The sequence below is a fragment of the Gossypium hirsutum genome, chromosome D07 (genome assembly GCF_007990345.1).
Source record: "Gossypium hirsutum isolate 1008001.06 chromosome D07, Gossypium_hirsutum_v2.1, whole genome shotgun sequence".
NCBI classification, from domain to species: Eukaryota; Viridiplantae; Streptophyta; class Magnoliopsida; order Malvales; family Malvaceae; genus Gossypium; species Gossypium hirsutum.
Genome location: NC_053443.1, coordinates 34,911,740 through 34,937,532, shown reverse-complemented (window position 1 = coordinate 34,937,532; position 25,793 = coordinate 34,911,740). Strand labels below are relative to the sequence as shown.

The 25,793-nt window shown below is 35.2% G+C and overlaps 1 non-coding gene across 1 annotated transcript; it reads right to left on the bottom strand.

The window, feature by feature from the left end:
* Positions 1-20,742: 20,742 nt before the first annotated feature.
* On the bottom strand, positions 20,743-20,849 carry LOC121219647 (small nucleolar RNA R71). The gene has a single exon (XR_005916537.1). It is a non-coding gene; the product is annotated as a small nucleolar RNA R71 (small nucleolar RNA).
* Between the last annotated feature and the right edge of the window lie 4,944 nt (positions 20,850-25,793).

The following is a 25,793-nucleotide window of genomic DNA, read 5'->3' as shown; positions in this document are numbered from 1 at the left end:
TGGACTACTTGAGTGGTTACGCTTGCAAATGTTTTATAAAGGGTTGGATGCACATGCATGATCAGGGTTAAATGGATCAGTAGGAGGAGCTTTAATGAACTAGACATATGAGGACATATATGAACTGATAGAAAACATGGCGATCAACTCCTGTCAATGGCCAACTAAAAACTATACATATGGCAAAAGACCATTTATGTTGAAGGCTGTACAGGAGAATGATAGATACCAACAATTAGTGGACAGACTCAACCGCATTGAGGCTTCAAATAGTGCATCATCTATCTATGGAGGAGACAAACCACTCTTCCACTATATTAACAATCCCACCGAGGATGTGAACTACATCAGAAATAGAGGTGGAAACCTTTAGTTGAATACATACAATACCGGATGGAGAGATCACCTGAACTTGAGATGGGGATGAAATTAATGAGGATGTAATAGTTCTAATTATGTTAAAAATCCTAACTATCAATGTTCTTATTTGCAAAAACCTTAGGAGCGGGCCAACCCAAATGACCATACTATATGCGGTCAACATTTGGATCAAACCAAAGGGGAAATGTAGTCAATGATGATGGACGTGAAACATGTGTAGTTTGAGTGCACTAATTCAACAAAAACGTTGACTAAGCTTGAAGATCAGATGAGCCAATTCATGAGCATGATGGGAGACATCAAGAGAAAAATTGAAATTAGTATTCCTAGTAACACTGAATATAATCCTCAAAGAGAGAGGAAGGAGCATGTGAAAACAATCGCGTTTCGATTGGGTAAAGTGCTGAGTAGCCTAGAGAACCCAAATCAGGAGGCAAATAAGGGGAATACTGATGATCTTCATGAAGAACCTTCAGAAGCTGATGATAGACCAAAGCTAGAAAAAGTAGTTGAACCGGTAGTTGAGCCAGAGGAAGAACCAACAAAGGAACCTGCAATTGCAAAAGTACCATCCCGTCACGATTGAAGGAGAGACGAAGACGGGACAAAGATAATTTTGTAAGTTTTCTAAATTGATTTAAATCATTAAATGTTAACCTATCGTTGATAGACTTAATTGAAATTATGTCAAAGCATAGAAAAATTAAAATTGGAGAATAGGTTAATATAGACACATCATGTAGTGTGCTAATATCTAGACAGGTTCCCCCAAAATTAAAATACCCGTGGAGTTTCACAATACCTATAGACATAGGGGATATCCATTTCAATAAAGCTCTATGTAATTTTAGGAGCTAGCATAAACCTAATGCCTCTGTCTATATATGAAAAACTCGGGGCTAGGAGACCTTAAGAATATTCAAATTACATTACAATTAGCTGATAGGTCGTCAGTACAACCTAAGGGGTTATTAGAAGATGTGTTGGTAAAGGTGCGTAATTTTATAACTCCTGCAGACTTTGTGATCCTCGATTTTGAGGAAGACCATAAAATACCTATTTGGTTAGGTAGGCCTTTTCTAGCTATGTTAAGGCCACCATCGATCTAGAAAAAAAATGAACTAACCATAAAGATCAATGGTGAAATAGAAAATTTTAAATGTGAACACCAACAAAGTGAGGGAAACAGGAAAAAGTTAGGGGAACATTGTAATGAAATATCTATCCTTCAACGTAACAACCCTAAGTCAATGGAAATATTTTTTTGCATCTGATGCAGGTCGAAAGAATAGGTTTAAAGAACTGGACAAGCGAAAGAAGGTGGGATGGCATGACGGACGATGGACCAACACTGAAAGAAATAGAAATAGAGAAGTGTCCTAATGCACTATACTTGAACTGTAGGATGAAATCGGCAATAAAACTTGACAGGTTTAACTAAACTCTAATTTTATGTATATTATTTATTTAACTAACTACTTAGCTCACAATGTAATATTTATTAACACTGTGTTTTATAGGAACAGAGAACACTTTGGGAGTGGAAACTTGCTCAAAATAGAGTCAGTGTCGCAACATAGAACTTTTGTGTCGCAACATCGTGTCCTGTAGCAAAGAATTAATAAAATCATCTCGATGTCATGACAAAGAAGACGATTTACCTAGGTTTTCAACATTCTAGAGTGTATCGCAACATTGAAACCCCACATTGCAACAACGAAAAATTGCCAAGGATGTCGTGACACGAAACCTTGTGTTGCGACATCGCTACAATTTTTGCAGGGTTGGTCCGACCCGATTGCGCAACTCGGTATTTTAACCCGATTTTTAACCTTAAAACACCACTAGAAAAACCTAAAAACTATTTTTAACCAAAGATTAAAACTCTTTTAACATCTAAACCCTTCCAAATTTCTTAAAACCTCTTAAACCCTAAACCTTTTTTTTCACTTTACATATTCAGTTTGTTGCAAATTCCCTATTCTTTCAACCTGATTTGGTGTAGAAGCAAGAGAAAAAAAATCAAAGGAACGATAACGAGAGAGCTTTTCAAGGAAATCTGAACAAATTATATGAGGTTAAAAGTTCCAAACTTGAATTTTACTATTCCATTACTTGTGAAATACATTGCTTAAAGTTATTAATTTTTCTAAATTTTTAATATCGGATATGTCTATTACGAAGAGTAGAAAAACTAACGTACAAAAACCATTGACAATTTCGAATCCTTTAAAATTTCGAAACCAAAATGCTGAGATGTATTTTCCCGAACTTCAAGGCAAAACTTTTATTCAGGAAAGGGGATTCAAACCATCGATGGTTCTTTGCAACAAAATTTGGTCTTTAGTACGATATCATAAATGAGAACGTTTCTACTTGATCCCAAAAGAAAATGTTGTTATCCCACTCATCCAGGAATTTTATGTTGTTCTTAGGCACGAGGAAACTCGGAGGCCACATGGAATCATGTGGAAAACAATAACAGTAAGAGGGAAGGATGTGCCATTCTCCCCAAAAATTTTTAAATATTATGATGCTCCATATTATGAGTCCGACTATTTAGAAAATACTGATCTAACAGAATTTAAAGATGTTGATATGGAAAGCATTGTTAAGTATCCAACTAAAAATCGAGGTGCATGGAATCTCCGACCCAATACCGGACTACCGACAAATTTTAATCAAGTCATAATGTTTTCGATAGCTAAAATGTGGATGCAATTTATTTGCACTAGAATTACACCAGCTCTTAACATTTCTAATGTCAGTACATTCCGACCTTCTCTATTATATGACATTTTACAAAGGAAACAAATATGCATAGGGCAATGGATCTATCAAAGTATGAAGCTGGAACACCCCTAACCCGTATCTATCGCCGGAATAGGCTTACGAAGCATTATTGAAAACTAAAATCTTAAAACATTTGATTCCAAACATTTCATAAATCATGGCAATTCTCAATCAAACTCATACAGAATGTGTAACACCCCGAACCCGAGACCGTCACCGGAGTCGAACACGAGGTGTTAACAGACTTTAAACCACTTATAAAAAAATTTCCCAGACACTGCCAATCTGCGTACTAGTCGCTTAAAAAATCATATCTTGAGTTAAAAAACTCGGAATCCAGTTCCATAAATTTTCCCCAAAACTAGACTCATATTCCCATCTACATATTTTTTCTAGAATTTTTGGTTGGGCCAATTAGTACAGTTTATTAGTCAAAGTCTCCCATGTTACAGGGATTGACTACACTGACCTTTGCGCATTACGACTTGGATATCTCCCTGTACAGGGATTCAATACTGATGTCGTTTGTTTCTATAGAAACTAGACTCAAAGAGGAATCTATACATATATGGCATGACTCCTAATTATCTCTGGTTAATTTATAATGAATTTCCAAAGTCGAAACAGGGAATCCAGAAACCGTTCTGGCCCTGTCTTACGAGAACCTGAATATCTCTTAACATACTGTCCATATGATCGTTTCGTTACTTTCCTATGAAAATAGATTCATCAAGGTTCGTTTACATAATTTATTAACTATTTAATTCCATTCCTACTATTTTTAGTGATTTTCCAAATCTACATCACTGCTGCTGTCAGCATCTGCCTTTAAGGTAGACTTACCTATTTCATAGTTTCCATGATTCAACTAGCCCTTTTAGCATAAATAGCACAATTTATGATAGTGATTAACCATTCCCATGGCCAATCCTTGTTAAGCATATCCACACCTCTCAATAACCATATCCATACCAAATGATTATAACATTATACTCAAACATATATAAGCCATTTTCGCATGGCTATCCAAAATTATACAAGTCCAAAGGGTCCATGACCCCCAACAAAAAGGATAGTCCTATACATGCCATTTCGAAGTTCAACCAAAATTGTACCAAAAGGGGGGGGCTTTGATAGTGTGGGCGACTTCGACTTCAAAATCCCGAGTCCGATAGCTGGAGAACCAAAATCTATAAAACAAAGAATCAAGGAGACGGAGTAAGCAATTTATGCTTAGTAAGTTTTGAGCAAGGGATTCCAGCACAACAAAAGTATAGCATTCATGTAGCTAAACGGATAATTTCATACGCACCATTTTTCAATATCATACTTACTTCACATTACCAACCCTTTTATTCATACACAAAGATCAACTTAGCCAAAGGCCGGTAGCTCATTTATCAACTGAGCGAATACTTATTTGTAAGGGCTCAACTAATTCAAAGCACATACGAAACATACCTTAATGTTGGGATGTTTCAAGCGTATTAACTGAAATTTTTACAGCAAGATCATTCATTCCCAAATCACGTACCTTCGGAATTTAACCGGATATAGCTACTCGTTCAAATGCCTTCGGGACATAGCCCGGTTATAGTAACTCGCACAAATGCCTTCGGGACTTAACCCGGACTTAGTAACTCGCACAAATGCCTTCGGGCTTAGCCCGGAATTAGTATCTCGCACAAATGCCTTCGGATCTTAGTCCGGATATGGTCACTTAGCACAAAGCCTTCGGGACTTAGCCCGGACATCATTCAAATAACCATGCACATTTAACAATAAATCATGGCACATTCGTATTTCATTTTCGTTAGCAAAACTCGAACACAAGACACTTATCATTCTTGCAATTTCGGCTCAATAGCCACACACAAAGAGCATGATTTTGATTTGCTTAAAACATGATCTAATCAAATCATAATTTAAGCTCTTCTACTCAAGAACTTACCTCGGATGTTGTCGAACTATTCCGATAGCTATTCGACCACTTTTTCCTTCCCTTTATCGGATTTAGTTCCCCTTTGCTCTTGAGCTTAATTAAACAAATAAATTGATTTAATCATTTGAGCATCGAAAAGAGGAACACAAGGCACTTAGCCCATATTTATACATTAGACATTAAAGTCACATATGTACGGAAATCATGAATCAAACTCAACATTTTAGCTAATTTTCCCCATTGGCCGAATTTTCTTAGCCAAGACAAAAGCATCAATATGCTTGCCTCTAACCGAATACATGCAACACCAATCTCCTTCCTATGGCCGAATATGCATGTCTATGATGGGGCCGATTGCAACACTTAATACATTCTACAAGTATGGTCACTTGTATTGACTAAACACCATTTTGTTTCAAGTTCAAAACTTGGCTAATACACACATATATACACTAGTAAAGCATCCTCTCCCTTTCCATCAATTTAACACATGCATTACTCATTAATATACAAAAATTATATTCGGCCTTAGCACACAACTTGCTAGCCGATTCTTCTCCATCTAGCAACCAATGCACATATGTGCTCACTCAAAAATGCTAAAAAGAAGATTCAAGAGTCATCAATCCACCATCACATGCATCATTAACAAGCTTCATATTTAGCATGCAATGGCATTAATACAAAATCCACCTAGGCCGAATATCATCCCCATGACATAGCAAAGATTTGAACCATGGGCTAATTAGAACTCAAGCTAGCAACTAAAAAAAACATGCATGAATCTCATGGCACAACCTCAAACATACCTTGATCTAGATACAAGTATGGCCAAACCTCCTCCTAATCCTCTTCCAAACCAAACATGAAGCAAGAACTCCTTCCTCCTTCCTTAGAATTTTCGGCCAAAAGAAGATGAAAAAGGATGAACAAAATTTTTCTTTTCTTTTCTTTAACTCACGGCAATGGGGGGGGAAACAACCACACACTTTTTTTTTTCATCATATTCCCTTTCATTATTTTATGCCCATGCTCCTTATTTTATCATACTTCCCATGAAACACTAACTCAACATGTTTATGACATGTTCTTGCCCATCACACTTCGTCTACCATGCTTGTCATGGCCGGCCACTACTAATAGAGGGGGGAAATTGACATGCAAGTCCCCCCTTTTTCAACATGCACTAATAGGTCCTTATGCTTTGACCTATCACATTTCAAAATTTTCTCACATAAGTCCTATTTACTAAAACTCACATGCAATCGACTAAATCGAAGCTTGAAATTTTCACACATTCATAATTACATATTCTAGACCATAAATATCACATTCGAACATTTCAGTGACTCGGTTTAGCGGTCCCGAAACCACTTCCCGACTAGGGTCAATTTTGGGCTGTCACAGAATGTCCCTTTTACCAGCCCTCAAAGCCATAGAAGCGCTTTAGAAGCTATTCGGGACTAAATCGAAAACATTTAGAACTTCATAGAAAAAGATATAACTTTTTACACTGCAGGGGTCACACGGCCGTATGGCCAAGCCATGTGACTACACGGTTGAGACACATACCCGTGTCTTAGGATGTGTGGGCATTCGAAGTAGGGACACACGGCTGTGTCCTAGCCCGTGTTTGTGCCTGTTTAACTCTCTGACTTGGTTCACACGGCCAAGCCACACGCCTATGTGCCAGGCTGTGTAACTCTCAAAATGCAACCTTTAAAAAACTACAAGGGACACAGACTATGTCACGTGGCCGTGTGTCACACATGGCTAAGACGCACGCCCGTGTCTTAGGCCGTGTGGACAAGAAATGGGCCATTTTCAAGTCAATCTCTCACCCAAAATAAGCTTACACACACAAGTCATTTGCACCTATATTCAAGCATTCAAAATGTACTTAAAACATGCATAATAAAACTAGATTATTATGGTATTTGTTCATACAACCAATATAGACACCTCATACACATACATTGAACATACCTAAACTTGTGCATATTTAACCATTTATCAATTGACTTTTTTCCATACCAAAACATACCACAATTGACACATACCAACCTAACCATATTAGGTTCATGCCATAGCAAATTAACTTTACCATTTACACTACTTATCTCATGTACCAAAACCATATGACACAAAACTAACTATTATCAAATGGTTCCAACATCCAATATATATACATACCAAAACATGCCTTAAATGATTAATTTGCTAACATGTCAACACATACCACTTTGACCATAAAACCATACATCAATTTGATCATATAAATACCAACCATTAAGCATCAAAGTGCCAAAAGCACACCAACCATCAAGGCATCAAAATAACATAAGTTTCACAAATTCAAAGCAACATTTCATGCCAATATCACACACAAGAATACCAATTTGGCCATTCAAAACATATCATCACTAAACCATTTCAACATTAGCCATCAAGCCCAAAAATGTCAAAATGTCATCAATCATAAACCATATTTACAAGCTAAACATAATGGCATATTGTCAAGCACAAAACACCAATACATGCCATTATAATCATGACTTAAAAATATCAAAATCTACCGATAAATTTGATGGATAGTGTGATGGATCTCCAACTAGCTTTAAATCCAATCGAGCTTCCGCTAATCTGTAAAGTAAGAGAAAGATAATCACATAAGCAACGAATGCTTAGTAAGCTCGTATAAACCATAAGCATAATATTACATTTCAATAATGAACATTTTAGGTTAAATATAAACCTATACCAATGCCTCAAGATTTATTAACCATAAACATCAACTCACAAATGACTAAGTTCATTAATGTCACATACATATTAACCATTCATAACATGATAGGATTTCATGAGACATAATATATAATCATCAATCTTTTTAAGAGCTTATATATCTTTCTATTTACTTACTTTCCATTCTGTCCCCAATGCTTATCATAAACCTAAACAACATTATTAATTCCCAACTTAGTGTATTTATCCATGATTTTTGTAGATCAATCTATAACATAAGCAATTTGCTCACATATAAATACATCATTTATCACATTTAACCTTTTATAACATCATAATTCATCCCAATTACGTACTTACTATTTTATTCTCTTTTCTTACCCATTTCATATGCATAGTACAAGTATAATCACAAATTTCAATCATATCCACAAGCTTGGCATAAGCCTAAGAACATCAACAACACATGTTAGTTCAATTAAACATAATTCATGTGAATTTATCAAGGATAATCATTATACTTGAGCATGATTCAATTGGATTTATCGTTCATCTCAACATAAAATATTTTCCATGTAGCTCACCATTTCAAAGTCTTTCATACATATATGTCTTGGTTTATATTGAACACATACCTTTCCTTTCATTTTTTATGCCCGTTGAACCATTTAGAATATCATCGGATACGCAGGATAACTTAAACAAAGTGTGCTAACATATAATTGTAATCTTTCCTTTCATATACATGGTTGCTCACACGAGTCATGAAATGAGTATGCTCACACGAGTTGTGAAATGGGCCTGCTCACACGAGCTATGGGGTATCTGCAACACATGTCGGACCTCAGCCATCGGCAGGACATTCAAGACCAACACCTGAAACATGTAAACCCTAATGACATGTCATTTATATCCTACAAATTCCTAAGGTTCAAACTGGGCTCGATAATCGTCGTACATCGTTGGATTTCCATTGTCTCATGACATGATAGATTTCATAATAACATATATATATTGATTCATTTACATTTTAATAACACATCAAACATTCAATTTAATCAACATTTAAGTAATTATAGTTCATACGAACTTACCTGGCTAAATTGCAAAAATGTCAAAGTACAAGGCCATTTTGATAATTTTCTATTCTCCCTGATTTTCCACTTGATCTTGATCTAAATTAATAATTTCATTCAATTTATTAATTTACATAGTAAAACAACTTATTTTATACAATTTATTCATTTCAAATTTTTACAAAATTACCCCTAACATTTTACTTTTATTCAATTTAATCATGAGCCTAAAACATGCAAATTAACCATTTTTATTGCCAATTCATACCAGCCGAATATTCATGGTACCCATTTCCGCCCATTTTTGTAATAATTTCACATCAAATCCTTGTACTTTTACTATTTTAACAGTTTAATCCTAATCGATAATTTCATCAAAAATCACTTAACAAAATACTTTTAAATAACAATTAATATTTCAAATTCATTATTTAACATAAAAAATAACTAGATTCATCAATGGCAACATTCAAAATCTTTAACAGTTTCAAAATCGAAGGTACGAGCTAGCTGGACCTAATTGCAACGATCTCACAAACATAAACATTAAAAGAAATGGATGAAAAATGGCTTAACATGCAAAGGTATAGCCATAGCCGAACCTTGAAGCATTTCCATGGTGAATTTGGTGGTGAAAAAAGCCAAAATGAAGAAGAAAACCTTATGTTTTCTTATTTGAACATTGTTATATTATTTTAATATTAAAAATAATGTATAAAACATATATAAAATTAAAGGAAATTAAAACTTAAACCATCCACCATCTTAAGAATGGGTAATTTACCCATTAAGGCCATTCAATTATGATTCTTTATCAATTAACACCTTTAAACTAATAGCGATTGACTTTTTCAACCTTTACAATTTAGTCTTTTTTGCTTAATTAACTATCGAAACGTTAAAATTTTTTAACAAAAATTTAATACCACGTTAATGACATTTTTTAGATATTTATAAAAATATTTATGGCTTGGTTTATAGAAACGAGGTCCCGATACCTCATTTTCTAAAACCACTTGACCTTAGGGTCTTACCACTTGAACTTTATAAATTGCTTATATAACATAAATTATCAAATAAAAAAATTTTTAAAACCATATGTGACTTGTAAATATTAAATAATAATTACAAACTTACTCGTCAGATTTGGTGGCCCCAAAACCACTGTTTTCGACACTACTGAAAAATAGGTTGTTACAGAAGCATTTTGTCAGTGGCCAGAAGGTTAGGATTTTCTTCCCCCATCTCGTGATGGCACTTTCCAAAAGTGCAGAGGTTTATATGAAAGAGAATGAGCAATTCATGCACCCAAAAAAGAGTTTAATCGGTGATTCTATGTACACTCAGTATGTGGAACTCAACCGAAAATAGACTATAGACTTGAACTAGAGGAGAAAGGAAAAGATGGATGTCCCTCCCTCGCTCAAAAGAAAAGGAAAGATGACGCCGAAAAGAAAAATGAGTGAGAGCAGTGAAGTAAAAATAGACAGAATGATATGATGGATGCAAGAAACAGGTCTAGTCCTTCAAGAATTCGCACGGCGGAACAACATGAGAGTTTCTAATTATCTGCCAGACATGCTTGGTATGATGCAAACTCATAATGGAGAAGAAGAGCACGAGAGTAAAGAAATAGGTGATAGTGAAGAGGAAGAATGAGAAGAGGCATAAGAGGAGGAAATAGCTTCTAAAGAATATGAAGAGGATTAGACTGAATTTTTAAACTTTATTATTTTAAGACTATAATTAATTTTTGGATCATTTGTATCTTAGGAATAGATTGTTATTTAATTTATTTTTCTATTTTAGAGTTTCCTATGCAGGAACCCCACATAGAAGAAGCACAACAATTTTGAGCTTACAACGATCAAAGAAGGAAGCACCCACAAATAGCTTACGAAACTACAACGATCAATCGTGTAACTTTTTCCTTATCTTTTCAAGGCTACTCATTGAGGACAATGTGGTTTCTAAAGTGTGGAGGGTAACATAAGAAACTTATTTCAATTTGTATGTTTTTCTTTTAATTTTTATTGTCAATGGTGTGCTTGAACTTGTAGAAATACAAGTGATTGGTTAGGAGCATGTATATAGGCATTGAGCAATTGAATATACCATATGATATAGGAAATATTGGGAAACGAGAATGCTAGTATGTATGATAAATTATGGAATTTGTGATTATTTGTTTGATTAAATTTGTGAATATTGAGATACCTAGGGATGACCTAATGCATTATTTGGTATACACCAGAGCCAAAAAGCTAACCTTATTTATTCATCCTTAGCACCTATATTTGAGCCAGAAAACACTTTTTGATGAACCTTCATGCAAAATCCAACCTAAAAATGTTAACTTGTATTTTCCCTTTTTTCAAGAACTGATAGAGAAGCCTGGGTGGCCCAAACCAACTTACCTATTGCTTGGAGAAATTGAAGGCTCATCTACAAAGTATGACAAAGTCAAAGATATGCAATCTTAGAGATAACTTGTAATATTAGAAGATATAATAAATCTAATCTTAGAGATATGATTTGTAGATAGGTTTTAATCTTAGCCGTCGATGTAAATCATTCATTTTATCTTTAATTCTTAAGAGAAATGAATTCCTGAAAGCATTATCTCAAACTCTCTCTTGTGTTGTTAGCTTTCTGTGGCTTCGTACTTATATTTCATATTCATTCATCTTTGTTCTTCATTGGTGCCTTAGAATAATTCTGATTTATTTTCAAATGTTGGGAGTTAGGTTGACTTAGGTGTTTTTAAAGGAAGAAAACCCCCAAGGCCACACAGATTGTGAGGCGAAAATCTATGTCCGTGACAATATCACATGCATGGGGTTGGGGTATGATTGTACGGAGGAAGATTCTAGTAGTTTAATAATCTGTGTATTCTAGTGGTTTAACCACAATATCTGACAATATATCTGCAAATTCTGGTGGCTTGACCACAATATTCAGTATCTGATAGCTCATCTGCATTATCTGGTGGCTTGTCCACATTATTGGTGTTTTATTGGATGGAAGAGTTCTGGGGAACTCATTATGGTGTGTAGCAGAGATGGGTATGAAATGTTATCTGAAAATTTGCATTGTTCTTGAAAAAGTGTTACATCGACATCATCATTTTATATACTGAAAATGTGATTCTGTGATATATAATTTTGTATATGTGAACTGTTATAATGTTGAGATTCTGTCTTAATTTTTGTTGTATTGCAAATTGACCCACATTGTGCTTTAAAAGCTCACCCCTTTAGGTTTCTGATTGTTTAAATAATAATCGAGCTTAGGACATGGGCTCAGCTTACGGAGGTGCACTAGGATGTTTTTGAATAAATTATTATACTTTGTCATTCGATATTTAGGGACTGTTATTTATTATTCGGATTGTGGCTTGGGACTTTTTATTTGGATTTTGGGTTTTTTGAAGATATTGCATGATTTGGTTTTTTTAAAAACTATCACCTAAGACAGTTTATAAATTTGGTAAGAAAACTAGATTTTTCAAACTAAATAACAAACACAACTCAATGATGTTATTTCAAAAGCAAGACTTCATTTTTGAAAACTCAAAGTTATCTACTCACATAATTGATATTTTACAAGACATGTCAAAAAGTACGATTCTAAATCAACAAGTGAAATTTTAGTTATTTTATTTTCTGCTGTAACATTTTTGAAATATGATGTTTCTGTAAATATTCAAAACTCAAGTTTTTCTAAGTTAATCAATTTCTAAGAAACTTTTTCCTGAAGAAGGTTTATAGACACTACTTGGTTTTTCATAAGCAAATCAAAATATCGAATTTAAATGATGATGATTGTCGAAAGAAAATAGCTAAATAATTTTTTTGCGCCATCAACATGGCCAATGTGATTTTTGAGATTCAGGCATAACGTTTGAGACAAGTTTATGGGGTTACATTTAGTGGTATTAGAGCCCAATTCAAAACTCAAAGTTTATTTTCAAAAGTTGCATGCATGTATGATAAAAGGGTATTTTGGAGAAAAATCCATGCCATAGCTAAAAGCTTATTTAGATACAAAGATGTGATTTTGTTAAAAATCTCAGACTCCGAAGCTGGCCCAAGGTAAGTATTCCTTATATACTGAAACTTTAGATTGTGAAACTATAGACTGTGAAACTTTAGATTATGAAGTCTATAGATTATGAAACTATATTGAAATTGTGAGGAAACTTTGTACACTAAAAACATTCTGTAATAATAACGAAAACTCATTTCTAAATTGTCAGATAAACTTCATAAAACTTAAAAAATTTGATAACAACATGAATACTCAAGGTGTTTGAACTCGAGGTATGAGTGCTCGTAGAGAGCAGGTTTAGGGGACCCAAATCGGTTTATTTGCGTCGCAAGTATGCATCCCCGAGATTCTGGCTGAACAAGTCGAACGCACACCTACTATGAAGGAGAGCCATCATGAGTCTACTGACGATGTTCTGTCACAGGCCATGCTTACTGTGCTACAACATATAACAGGAGCCCAAAATGAATCTGGAAGTCAAGGGACTATCGTTAAGAGGCTTCGATGTAATAGAGCTGAGTTATTTAGGAGCGTTGTTGGGACAAGCCCCATCGTATCAGAATACTGGTTATTAAAAAGGCTGATACCCATGCCCATACTGTTACAGGCAAATGGGGAAATATTGTAATTCAAGCAAAGCACCATTGAAACATTTGGTCAAGCATGGGACAAATTCAAGATAATTGTACGAAAGACATTAAGGGGTAGAATCAATACAATTATTAAATTACAGCATTTTTATGTAGGTTTAGATCAAGAGATAGAAGAGTAATTTGATGTAATGGTTGGAGGAAATGTTTGGTCAAAAACTGTTCAAGAAATTGTTATGATCATTGAAATAGTGAGTAGTAACGATATACTTGGAGCAAAATTAGAGAAGCAGAACCAACAGAAGAAGTAACTAGAATTAATGGAGTGAGCGAGGATAAGGAGGAGGAAGAAGAAGAACAATGGAGTGACAAAGAAAATTCCACTTCAAATCTTGAAAAGATTCTAGAAGACGGATTTTTTGATAAACTATTCGAGAAACAATTAGAACACATCAATCAATTGGATTGAAAAAGACAACATAAAGCACCTTTGCGTTAGTCAGAAAATATTCTAACCAAGATGATTCTGTCAGTTTTCAATCCACCAGTATTGAAATTAAATCCCCTTCTCGCTCATTTGAAATACAGATACCTGGGCTGTAACAACACTTTATTAGTAATTATTGTAACAGGCTTATCAATGGAGCAAGATGAAGCGCTCTTGGGTTTACTTAAAGCTCATAAGAAAGCTATTGGATGGACCATTACTGACATTAAAGGAATCAATTCATTTTTATGCTAGCACAAAATAAGATTGGGTGAAGGAAAAAAGCCAGTGGTTGGCTCAACGACGTCTTAATCTAGTAATGAAAGAGGTGGTCACGAAGGAGTTAATAAAGTGGTTAGATGTTGGAATTGTCTACCCTATCTCCGATAGCGAATGGGTAAGTCCATCACAATGTGCTCTAAAGAAAGGAAGAATGACGGTGGTGATGAAAGAGAAGAATGAGTTGATTCCTACTCGGACAGTTACAAGATGGTGGGTATGTATCGATTACAGGAAATTAAATGATGCAACAAAAAAAGATCACTTCCCACTACCATTTACAGACCAAATGCTTGATCAACTGGCCTGAAAGGAATATTATTGTTTCCTTGATGGAAATTCAGGATATCATCAAATCCTTATTCATCCAGATGATCAAGAAAAAAAATGTTTACATGCTCATTTGGAACATATGCCAGAGGACATATTAGAAATATTCTTGGATGATCTTTCTATTTATGGAGATTCATTCACAGAATTTTTACACAACCTCGAACGAGTTTTAACAAGATGTAAAGAAACCAATTTGGTGCTCAATTGGGAACAATTTCATTTCATGGTGAAAGAAGGGATCATTCTCGGGCATCAAATTTCAAAGAAAGGTTTGGAAGTCGACAAGGCCAAGATCAAAGTAATATAGAATCTAAAACATCCAACAAATGTTCACAGAGTGACAAATTTCTTAAGACACATCGGCTTTTACAGACGATTCATAAAATATTTTGCACAAGTCTCGAAACCATTAAGCCAGCTACTGAAAAAATATGTTCCTTTCAATTTCAACGAAAAATTCATCGAAGCTTATAATGTTCTAAAAAAATTAGTTTCAACACTCATTATACTCAACCCTAATTTGACAATGCCTTTTGTGATTATGTGTGATGCAAGCAATCATACAGTTGGAGAATTCTTGGGACAAGACAGAGACAAGGTTTTTCACGCCATTCATTACGCAAGTAAGACACTTACTCCTGGTCAATGCAATTACCCTACCATAAAGAAGCAAATGCTAGAAGTTGTATTTGCATGTGAGAAATTCAGGCCGTATCTGATGGCAAATTGACTTTATGTCTATAAGGATCACTCGACATTAAAGTATGTAATGAAAAAAAAGGAAACAAAAGCAAGAATAATGAGATGGGTGTTGCTCCTCCAAGAGTTTGATTTATGGATTCTGGATAGCAAAGGGATAAAAAATCAAGTGGCAGACCATTTGTCAAGATTGAAATTAGAAACTGAAGGAAAGAAGAAAATGGAAATAAATGAGAACTTCGTTGATGAACAACTATTCCAACTCAAGACAAGCTCGAAGACACCTTAGTATGCAGACACTATCAACTACTTAGCCCAAGGTATCTTCCCAATGAATGCAATATGGGCACAGAAAAAGAAGATTAAATATGACGCTAGAAAATATACATGGGAAGAACCATATATTTTCTGGAAATGTGTTGATTAATTAATCTAGCGTTGTGTTTGAAGAAAAGGTTGGAGAATTCTAATGGGGTGTCACACATCTCCATGTGGAGAACACTTCAGAAGTGAGAGAATGACACAAAAGGTGCTACAATCCAAATTCTATTGGCCTACTATAAATAAAAACACTTACGAATTTGTGTAAAGATGTGATAAATGCCATAGAACAGGGAAAATTTTGAGAAGGGATGAGATACCGTAAAATTGGATTTTAGAAGTAGAAATCTTTGATGTCAAGGGCATAGATTTTACGGGATCATTTCCCAATTCTTTTGGAAACCAATATATTCTAGTCACAATGGATTATGTCTCAAACTGGGTAGAAGCAATTTCCCTACCAATTAGTGATACTAAAGCAGTTGTGAAATTCCTACGGAAACACATATTTGCACAATTTCAAACCCCGAGAGCCTTAATCAGTGATGAAGGCTCACATTTCTACAGTCAACAGTTAGACATTGCATTAGAAAAATACAGCGCCAGACATCAAATTACCATAGCCTATCACCCTCAAGGTAATAGGCAAGCGAAAGTTTTCAATCGAGAAGTCAATCAGGTTTTAGAAAACATTGTAAATCCAAGTCACGAGAAATGGAGCACGCGATTAGGATATCCTATGGGCTTATCGGCTCACATAGAAAACACCGTTGGGTATTTCATCATACAAGCTGGTTTATGGGAAGGATTGCCTTCTGCCAATTTAGTTAGAAAAGAAGTCTTAGTGGGAAATTAAAGAACTGAACTTCGATCCAACCTTAGCAAAGAAAGTGAGATTATTCCAGTTAAATAATTAGAAGAGTTCAAATATCTAACATATGAAAATGTCAAACTCTACAAAGAAAGTGACAAAAAGATACATGACGCAATGATTAAACTGAAATTCTTTTCACCAGGACAATAGGTACTACTTTTCAACTCTAGATTAAAACTCTTTCTAGAAAACCTATGGTCAAGGTGGACAGGACCATTTACGATAGATAGCATTTTCCCTCATGGCATGGTGGAACTCACAACCAAATATGGAAGGAATTTCCTTCTGGATGGACAAAGACTGAAATGATATTTTGGAGGTACCTTCGAATTCAATGTTAAAAAATATGCCTTAAAATGTAGCGCTTTATCAGAGAAGAATGGCGAGATATGGGACTTTGAAGAGCATTGGAATCAAACATTGGACGAGTCTGAAAAAATCACATAGATTAATCTGAAAGAAGTGTATTCAGTTGTAAATATTGTATATTATTAGTAGTTAGAGTTTACGAATTCATTATTAACATTACATGCCAAAATTAAGAACAAACAAGTTCCTAGAGGGAATGGAAGAAGTCAAAAACACTCAATGACAATAACGAAAGATCGAAGGATATCAACACACCAAGAAAAGGGGTAAAGGCAAGATCATGTCACAACACACAAAAGTCATAGCACAACACGATCGTACCAAAGTTAAAACCATGCAAATCAGTCATCGTAGATCGACACAAGGCCTGTATGGCATAACACAAAATTCTCATTACGAGTTATAAGAAATTTCAGTCTGCATGTCGCGCCACACACATGTTGTGGTGCGACACACCGATAATTTTTAGCAAAACTCGGCCCATTGTTCAACTAAAAAGCCCAATCGAAGCTCTATTTAAACCCATCATCTTTAACCCTAAACACACACCATTCAAATGCCCTAAGTAAGTCCTAACACCCATCAGTCACCACCCATTCATCTTGAAGAACACTTTCATTCTTTCGTATCACTGATCCTCAAAAACTACAAGTGATTCATCCTACATTCACCTCTTCTTCGATCCATTATCCAATTGCCTCCCGTTTTTTGAAATCAACACTAGCGACAGAGCAATCCTTGTCTGAAACAATCCAAGGTTTCGTACTCTAACTTTTTTCAATTAATTTTAACTATTTGGATTGTGGCAGCTTCTTCAATGGCATCAAGGAAACAACAACGCACTACCGAGGCACCGATTAACTTCAATAATCAATTTACCAGTGCATAAGTGGAAAGATTCTATCCCTATATGATTGGTCAATCATTCATTCAAGAATGTGGATTCGGTCCCATCATGTCTACCTCCGATGAGATTTGGGATTTAGTATGATATCACCACTAGAATAACTTTTTGCGGCACACCAACTGAACCAGTGATTGATGCAATAGTTTATGAGTTCTATTCTACTTTGAAGGATCGGGAAAATCACAGACAGTAGGGTGAGACAATTATCTAGGTCACCATTGGGGGAAAAGAAGTGACGATTGCACCACGAGAAATATGCTAATTTTATGATGTTCTACATTACTCCCATGATTATCTAGAAAATATAAATTCATTCACATTCGATAACCTAGATATAGAGGGAATAATTAATTATCTGATGGAGGGTCATGCCGAGTGGATTCACAATGCCAACACAGGGGTGCCCTTAAAAATTCAATACAACTATCATGTTCCCAATGACAAAAATGTGGATGCAACTTATTTGCACCCGTCTAGCTCTGACACACAATGCGTCTGACATCATCGCATATAGAGTGGTTATGCTTTATGTGATTTTAAAGAAAGAACAAAATTGTATTGGTCACTAGATCAACGAAGAGATGATGAAGTGCTTGTGGAGTCGCAAACAAAGTACATATTTCCTGCACTTGATCATAGCACTGTGCAAAAGAGTTAAAGTTCCCATGTATTCTAGATAACTCTTGAAAAGAGTTATATTTTATGCCTTTAGACCTAGTTAATTGTCTGTACTTAAAAACATCTAGTTGCATTTTAGGACATTTCATTATTATTTTTAGCATTGTATTAGAACTTGGGTTGCGTTTAAATATTAGGTGCTTTTAATTGCTCATGGAAGGGTTGTGTTTTATACTAGTGGCAAGTGTAGGATGAGGAACAAGAAATAAAAGAGTGAAGTTTTGTCGAGGAAAAAGAGTGGTCAGATTACTAGCTCGTATGCCATGGCAATGTTGGGAAGGTGTCCAACCAGCCTTTAGTGCATATCAGTTTCATCCATACTCTACTTGTACCAGATAATCTGCCTAGAAAAGAGGAGAATATAAATCTTGGGGCTGTTGGAATTATTATGAAAAAGAAGAAGAAAAAAGCAATTTAAAAAGAAGCAAAGGAGGAAGCCGTAGGAGGCAGAAACACGGGTAGAGATCCTTAGGAAAATTAGAAGGTAGCAGCTGAATAGAGACAGGAAGAGGTAAAACATAAACAACCCCTCTCAGCACCTCAAGATACTGCATAGTTGGAGTGTGGACTGGACAAGCGAACGTTGTCTTCCCAATGTTCTTCCATTATTTCTTATTTGTTCCTTCATGAATTACAGTGATGAAAATGATATTTGAGTTGAGTGTTATTTTCCAACCTATGAGTTAAATCTCACAGGGTTGGGGTTACTTTGATGAAACTTTAACTATCTCTAATGGTTGTAGTATAATTTTGAATTATCTTTACTATTTTATTCAATCGTTTTATTCTTTAAAATGTATGTGAGCAATCTCTAGATATAGTGAACTGTGCAACATACCTTTAAATTAATCTAAAGTCTGGAAAGGTTAGATTAGTTAGACCGTGGTTCAATGATATGAGCAAGTACTCGACAGATACTTGCAGTAGACTCTAGACATAGAGCAACGTTAATACAGAAGGGCACAGTGCAGGGTACCATATTAAAGGCCTATAGATACATGCAAGGTAACTTGAGGTTTCTACCTCCGAAAGAAGCAAGCCACTTTAGAACTCTTCTAAGCATAGGTTAAGTATGATGTTGCTGAGGCACTGCTGACAAGAAAAGTAGATTCTTAGTAATCCCAACCTTCCCACTCAACATCACGTAACCCCTTACCTTTTGCCATAATATCTTTGACATTGCATCCTTAGTTGTTTATTTGTCAGTTTCATATTACTCCTATACTCATTTCCATAATTGCCATTATATTTCTACTCTCATTTTGCCATAGCATTTCCAAGCATTCATTAATTCCACATATCGCATACAAAATTATTCCTTTTAATTGCCACTACTTAGTTACTATAACTTTACCATAGCATTAATCGCATTTTATTATAATAACTTGACCACTTTAGTGCCTCAATTTAGTCCTCGTGGAAACGATACTCACACATCACTTTATTACTTGATTTGACATGTATACTTGCACAGTTCTCATATCATATTCACAGGCAACAAGTTTTTGGTGCCGTTGCCTGGAATCGGCAATTTGGTGTAAATTGGTTTTGTAATTTTACTTAGTTATATTACTTTTATTTAACTTAGTTATATTTTTCTAAAGGATTGCCATCAGTGTATAAGAAGAGGCATTCTTGCTAACAAAGAGTATCTTTTTGACCTAGAGATTGATAGAACTTTGCGAAGAAGGCGGAAAGAAATACGAAAAATGGCTAAAAACGGGAATGATACTGGTCTCAATGATAACACGAATGGTCAAGATGCTAATCCTCCTATTCGAAGGGTAATAACAGGTATGAATGATAATTTGAATGGTCAAGGCACTAATCCGAATGTCCGTGGGGCGATAGATGATTGAGATAAACCAATCTGAGAACATGATGTGCCAATTTTAGATTATCTAAATCCAGAGATAGTCAAACCTCAAATTCAAGTGCAATAGTTTAAACTGAAACCAATAATGTTTTAGATGTTACAAACAGTAGGATAGTTTGGAGGACTGCCCACTAAAGATCCAAGATTGCATTTGCGACTTTTTCTAGAAGTTTGTAACTCATTCAGGTAACATGGTGTTCTTGAAGATGCCCTGAGACTTAAATTGTTTCCATATTCCTTGAGACACCGAGCAATAATGCTTTATTATCGAGGACAGTGACATCATGGAATAACCTTTGCTAAAGGTTTTTGTTACGGTATTATCCACCAAACATGAATGCCAAGCTTAGAAATGACATTACATATTTTCGACAATTGGAGGATGAAACGTTATATAAAGCTTGCAAACGATTTAAAGATTTAATTCAGAAATGTCTGATGCATGGATTTCAACACTAGACTCAAATGGAAATTTTCTATAATGGGTTGAATGCATATACAAGAATGGTAGTGAATGCATCTGCTAATGGTACATTATTGGATAAATCTTACAACGAAGCATATAATATTTTGGAAAAATTTGCCAACAATGATTATCATTACCCTACCATAAGAGTTGGGACGTATAAGAGATCTATTGGTACGATGGAGCTTGACACAATTACTTCGTTGACAGCCCAGGTATCTTCTTTAGCTAATATGATTAAAACAAAGAAAAATTCAACTGTTGTCCATGAGATGAAAATAACCGAGCTGTCATGCGTTTATTATGGCAAAGATTATGTGTTTGATGAATGCCCATCAAACCTAGCATCAGTATAGTACATGGGTAATTTTAACCGGAATAATAACCCCTATTACAACACTTACAATTCAGGGTAGAAGCAGCATCCGAATTTTAGTTGGAATAATCAAGGTGTGATGAGTTCACACAAAGTTGCAAGGCAAAATATCCATAATGCACCACTCAGTTATAATCATCCTATGCCAAGGAAAAATACTCAACAAGGTCAGGTATCATCTTCTAATTCTATTGAATCTTTGTTGGAGTATATGGCCAAAAAAGATATTGTGATTCAAAGTCAGGCTGCGTCTCTCTGAATTCTTGAGAATCAAGTAGGACAAATAGCGAAGGCTCTAAATTCAAGGCCACAAGGAGCATTACCAAGTGATACTAAAAATTTGAGAACCCAAGGGAAGGACCATCACTCTTAGAAGTAGGACTCAGTTGGATGAAGTTATTCAAGATGCCACGGCAGAAGAAGAAAAATCCAGCCGCAATCAGGAAATGATCTTAAAACCTACTGAATGGTAGACAACACCTGAACAGGGTACACAAAAAAATGTTGTGACAAAATCTAATCATGTTGCCAACAGAAATGTCACAACAAAACAATATCAGCAACCTGAAGGACGACACCTTTACCTTTTACTTAGTGATTCTAGAATGCTAAACAAGATATTAAGTTTAAAAGGTTTTTAGACTTTTTGAAGAAACTCTACAGCAACATACCGTTAGTAGAAGCTTTGGAGCAAATGCCCAATTACGTGAAATTTATAAAAGACATATTTTTTTAAAAGCGCAAATTAGAAGAATTTCAGACCATTTCTCTCACTAAAGGGTTCATAGCAATGTTGATGAATAAATTACCTCCAAAGTTGAAGGGTTCAGAGAGTTTCACTATCCCGTATTCAATTGGAAATCATTATATTGTTAAGGTATTATGTGACTTAGGAGAAAGTATAAATCTAACGTCTATGTCTATTTTCAAGAAGCTAGGAAATGGGAAAGAAAGACCTACTATGGTGACTTTGCAATTAGTTGATCGATCCTACGCCCATCTGAAAGGTAAAATTGAGGACGTACTGGTAAGAGTGGATAAATTTATCTTTCCTGTTAATTTCCTTATTTTAGAATTTAAAGTTGATCAAAATGCGTCAATTATCATTGGAAGGCCTTTCTTGCTACAGGCAGAATTTTAATTGACATACAGAAAGGTGAACTAACTATGAGGGTAAATGATCAATAGGTTACTTTTAATGTTTTTTATGCTTTAAAATGTGCAAACGAAAATGAAGAATGTCACAGCATTGGTTTAATAGAAACAGTAGTAGAGGAAGAATTCAACAGACTTTGCCACAGTAATTTTGATAATAAAGAAGACTCATTAGAAAGAATTGATGAAGTATGTTTTGAAGAACTCAGTGAATTCATTGAAGCCAAATAGACATTGGAGAGACCAGAGAAAAAGTTTGACTATTTAGATTTATCGAGTCATTCATTCAAGCCTCCTAAACCTTCAATAGAGGAACCTTCAACATTGGAGTTGAAACCTTTGCCGCAGAGTTTAAAATATGAATACTTGGGAGATAATAGTACCTTACTGATTGTGATTTCTACGGAATTGACATCTGAATAAGAAGTCAAGTTGTTGGAAGTCCTGCGATGATTTAAGAAGGCATGAGAATAGACCCTTACTGATATAAAGGGAATCAATCATGCGTTTTACATGTATAAAATCTTGTTAAAGGATTGCCACAGCAAGTTTATTGATCACCAAAGAAGATTAAATCTGATAATGAAAGAAGTTTTCAAGAAAGAGATTATCATGTGGCTTGACGTTGGTATTATTTACCCAACCTCAGACAGCTCATGGGTAAGCCCTATATAATGTGCCCCCAAGAAAGGAGGTGTCACAGTGGTTAGCAATGATAATAATGAACTCATACCAATTCGCACAATCATGGGATGGAGAGTGTGCATGGATTATCGAAAGCTTAACAAGGCAACTAGGAAGAACCATTTCCCCTTACCGTTTATTGATCAGATGTTGGACAGGTTAGTAGGGAAAGCTTTCTACTATTTTTTGGACAGTTATTTAGGGTATAATCAGATTGCCATAGCTCCCAATCACCAAGAGAAGACAACTTTCACGTGTCCATATGGTACATTTTGTTGAGACAGATGTCATTCGGATTATGCAATGCCTTGACAACTTTTTAGTGTTGTATAATGGTTATATTCTCGGATATGGTGGAGAAATTCCATGAAGTTATTATGGATGATTTCTCTGTATTGAAGATTATTTGAAAATTTTGGAAGTTGTTTTGTGCCGCTGTGAAGAAACAAATCTTGTCTTGAACTGGGAAAAATGTCACTTCATGATTCATGAAGGAATTGTCTTAGGGCATAAGATATCACGGCGAGGAATTGAAGTAGGCAAAGAAAAAATTGAAGTAATAGAAAAATTACCACCTCCCACCAATGTCAAGGGTGTTAGAAGTTTTCTAAGTCATGCAGGATTGTATAGAACATTCATTAAGGATTTCTCAAAGATATCTAAGCCCTTATGCACACTACTAGAGCAAAATAGATCCTTTGATTTTGATGGACATTGCTTGGGTACTTTTGAGGAATTAAAGAAAAGACTAGTAGCAGCACCAATTGTAGTAGCTCCATAATGGACCTTGCCATTTGAAATCATGTGCGATGCCAACAACTATGCCATGGGAGCAGTGATGGGGTAGAGGAGAGACAAATTACCATGTGCAATATATTATGCTAGCAAAACTCTAACGGATGCATAGCTTAATTATACCACCACGGAAAAAAACTGTTAGTTGTAGTGTTTGCGTTCGATAAATTTCATCCTTATCTAGTAGGTACCAAGGTCACAATTTACATAGATCACTTGGTGCGTAAGAAAGATGCCAAGCCAAGATTAATTAGGTGGGTATTGTTACTACAAGAGTTTGACTTAGAAATTTAGGACCGAAAGGGGATTGAAAACCAAGTGGCTGATCATTTGTCAAGGTTAGAATCGGGTAATGTAGGTGGCAATGATAACTTTATTAAAGAATATTTTCTAGATAAACAATTATTATTTGCCAAGACATTAGCTAGGTACGCTGATATAGTGAATTTCTTGGTGAGTGGTTTGATGCCGCCTGATTTAAACACCCACAAAAGGCAAAAATTTCTTCATGATGCTAAGAACTATTATTGGGATGAACCTTCTTATTTAAAAAGTGGGCAGATCAAATCATTCAAAAGTGTCCCTGATGATGAAAATACATAGTATTTTGTAGCATTGTCATTCATCTTCTTATGGAGGACATTTTGGAGGAATGAGAACTACCGTTAAAGTCCTTCAGTCAGGATTATATTGGCCAAATTTGTTCAAGGATGCTCATGAATTTTGTCACTAAAGTTCCTACACAAGAACCTCTTTAAAAGATTTGGTACAACTAGAGCTATTATCAGCAATGAAGGATCCCATTTTGATTGTAAACTCGTGGCCAATGCCTTGTGCAGGTATAGGGTGAATCATAAGATTGCTACGGCATATCATCCCTAGACGAATGGCCAAGCTGAGATTTCTAATAGATAAATTAAATAGATTTCGAAAAAAGTGGTGAATCCATCTCGTAAGGATTGGTCAACTAAACTGGATTAAGCTTTGTTGGCCTATTGGACTGTGTTTAAAATTCCATTAGGGATGTCGCATTTTAAACTTGTTTATGGGAAGCCATGTCACTTACTTGTTAATCTTGAGCACAAAGCATTTTGGGCTATCAACAAGTTGAACATGGACTGGGCTGTTGTTGGCAATAAAAAGTTGTTAGAGTTGAATGAAATGGAAGAGTTTCAGGCACAAGCATATGAAAATGCTAGACTATACAAGGAAAAGGCCAAGCGATGGCATGATAACAGAATTATGCCATGGCAATTTGAATCAGGACAGTAGGTATTATTGTTTAATTCTAGACTCAAATTGTTCCCTGGTAAATTGAAATCTCGCTAGTATGGTCCTTTTGAAGTAGTTCAAGTATTCTCACACAGGGTTGTTAATATCAAAGACATGAAAACGGGTGTTACATTTAAAGTTAATGGACAACGCTTAAAGCACTACTGGGTGCTCATGTAGAGCGTAATAAGCAAAGCATCGACCTTCGAAATGCTTGTGTAAGAAATTTTGGATTTTATTTATTTGCTTTACTTTATTTTTTTTTGGTTATTTTTGTTTGTTGGTTATCTAAATTTTTATTTCATTTCTGATTTTTATACATTAGTGTAGCTTTTCAATGGCAGGATAAAAGACCAAACTTCTTAGTGTGTACTAGGAGGATGATTGTCGTGGCATTACAGAGGAGCATTATGTCGTGACAAACTAGGTGATGAGGTGTTAACTTATCTAGGGTTGACTGGGTAGAGAAGTCCAAAAAAGAGAGTCCTTAAGCAGATTCACCTAATAAATTTTCTTTGGGGAGCCTTCAGAAGTCAGCCTATATTGTAGGGCTAGGTCATTTTATTTCTTTTCTTTTTCCCTTAAGAATTTCTTCCTTTTCTTCTTGCCACGTTAGAAATTTCCCTAGCACATTTCATCTTCTCT